This window comes from Vigna unguiculata, chromosome 6 (assembly GCF_037176805.1).
Source record: "Vigna unguiculata cultivar grain cowpea cultivar isolate G323 ecotype 2 chromosome 6, ASM3717680v1, whole genome shotgun sequence".
Lineage (NCBI taxonomy): Eukaryota > Viridiplantae > Streptophyta > Magnoliopsida > Fabales > Fabaceae > Vigna > Vigna unguiculata.
Window position 1 is genome coordinate 80,001 of NC_140797.1, and position 2,500 is coordinate 82,500.

Below are 2,500 nucleotides of genomic sequence, written 5' to 3' on the forward strand. Positions count from 1 at the left end.
TGCCCCCAAATGAATACCATGAAAGTCTTGGTGCACGAAAGTTTTGAGTTGGTTGGGTTTTGCACATGGGCAAGGTTGTCGGTGCACCACGGCATAGCTAAATGGCTTGGTGGGGAGATTTGTGAAAAAATGAAATTCGTGGTTTTTGAGATGTGAGGGTTGGAAAGGCCTCCAAATGCCCCCAAATGAATACCATGAAATTCTTGGTGCACGAAAGTTTTGAGTTCGGAGGGTTTTGCACATGGCCAATGTTGGCGGTGCACCGCGGCATAGCTAGAAGGCTTGGTGGGGAGTTTTGTGAAAAAATGAAATTCGTGGTTTTTGAGATGTGAGGGTTGGAAATGCCTCCAAATGTCCCCAAATGAATACCATGAAATTCTTGGTGCACGAAAGTTTTGAGTTCGGAGGGTTTTGCACATGGCCAATGTTGGCGGTGCACCGCGGCATAGCTAGAAGGCTTGGTGGGGAGTTTTGTGAAAAAATGAAATTCGTGGTTTTTGAGATGTGAGGGTTGGAAAGGCCTCCAAATGTCCCCAAATGAGTACTGTAAAAGTGTTGGTGCACAAAAGTTTTGAATTGGATGCATTTTGCACTTGGCCAAGTTGGTCGGTGCACCACGGCATAGCTAAATGGCTTGGTGGGGAGTTTTGTGAAAAAATGAAATTCGTGGTTTTTGAGATGTGAGGGTTGGAATGGCCTCCAAATGCCCCCAAATGAATACCATGAAAGTCTTGGTGCACAAAAGTTTTGAGTTGGTTGGGTTTTACACATGGGCAAGGTTGTCGGTGCACCACGGCATAGCTAAATGGCTTGGTGGGGAGTTTTGTGAAAAAATGAAATTCGTGGTTTTTGAGTTGTGAGGGTTGGAAAGGCCTCCAAATGCCCCCAAATGAATACCATGAAGGTCTTGGTGCACGAAAGTTTTGAGTTGGTTGGGTTTTGCACATGGCCAAGTTGGTCGGTGCACCACGGCATAGCTAAATGGCTTGGTGGGGAGTTTTGTGAAAAAATGAAATTCGTGGTTTTTGAGATGTGAGGGTTGGAATGGCCTCCAAATGCCCCCAAATGAATACCATGAAAGTCTTGGTGCACGAAAGTTTTGAGTTGGTTGGGTTTTGCACATGGGCAAGGTTGTCGGTGCACCACGGCATAGCTAAATGGCTTGGTGGGGAGATTTGTGAAAAAATGAAATTCGTGGTTTTTGAGATGTGAGGGTTGGAAAGGCCTCCAAATGCCCCCAAATGAATACCATGAAATTCTTGGTGCACGAAAGTTTTGAGTTCGGAGGGTTTTGCACATGGCCAATGTTGGCGGTGCACCGCGGCATAGCTAGAAGGCTTGGTGGGGAGTTTTGTGAAAAAATGAAATTCGTGGTTTTTGAGATGTGAGGGTTGGAAATGCCTCCAAATGTCCCCAAATGAATACCATGAAATTCTTGGTGCACGAAAGTTTTGAGTTCGGAGGGTTTTGCACATGGCCAATGTTGGCGGTGCACCGCGGCATAGCTAGAAGGCTTGGTGGGGAGTTTTGTGAAAAAATGAAATTCGTGGTTTTTGAGATGTGAGGGTTGGAAAGGCCTCCAAATGTCCCCAAATGAGTACTGTAAAAGTGTTGGTGCACAAAAGTTTTGAATTGGATGCATTTTGCACTTGGCCAAGTTGGTCGGTGCACCACGGCATAGCTAAATGGCTTGGTGGGGAGTTTTGTGAAAAAATGAAATTCGTGGTTTTTGAGATGTGAGGGTTGGAATGGCCTCCAAATGCCCCCAAATGAATACCATGAAAGTCTTGGTGCACGAAAGTTTTGAGTTGGTTGGGTTTTGCACATGGGCAAGGTTGGCGGTGCACCACGGCATAGCTAAATGGCTTGGTGGGGAGTTTTGTGAAAAAATGAAATTCGTGGTTTTTGAGATGTGAGGGTTGGAATGGCCTCCAAATGCCCCCAAATGAATACCATGAAAGTCTTGGTGCACGAAAGTTTTGAGTTGGTTGGGTTTTGCACATGGGCAAGGTTGGCGGTGCACCACGGCATAGCTAAATGGCTTGGTGGGGAGATTTGTGAAAAAATGAAATTCGTGGTTTTTGAGATGTGAGGGTTGGAAAGGCCTCCAAATGCCCCCAAATGAATACCATGAAATTCTTGGTGCACGAAAGTTTTGAGTTCGGAGGGTTTTGCACATGGCCAATGTTGGCGGTGCACCGCGGCATAGCTAGAAGGCTTGGTGGGGAGTTTTGTGAAAAAATGAAATTCGTGGTTTTTGAGATGTGAGGGTTGGAAAGGCCTCCAAATGTCCCCAAATGAATACCATGAAATTCTTGGTGCACGAAAGTTTTGAGTTCGGAGGGTTTTGCACATGGCCAATGTTGGCGGTGCACCGCGGCATAGCTAGAAGGCTTGGTGGGGAGTTTTGTGAAAAAATGAAATTCGTGGTTTTTGAGATGTGAGGGTTGGAAAGGCCTCCAAATGTCCCCAAATGAGTACTGTAAAAGTGTTGGTGCAC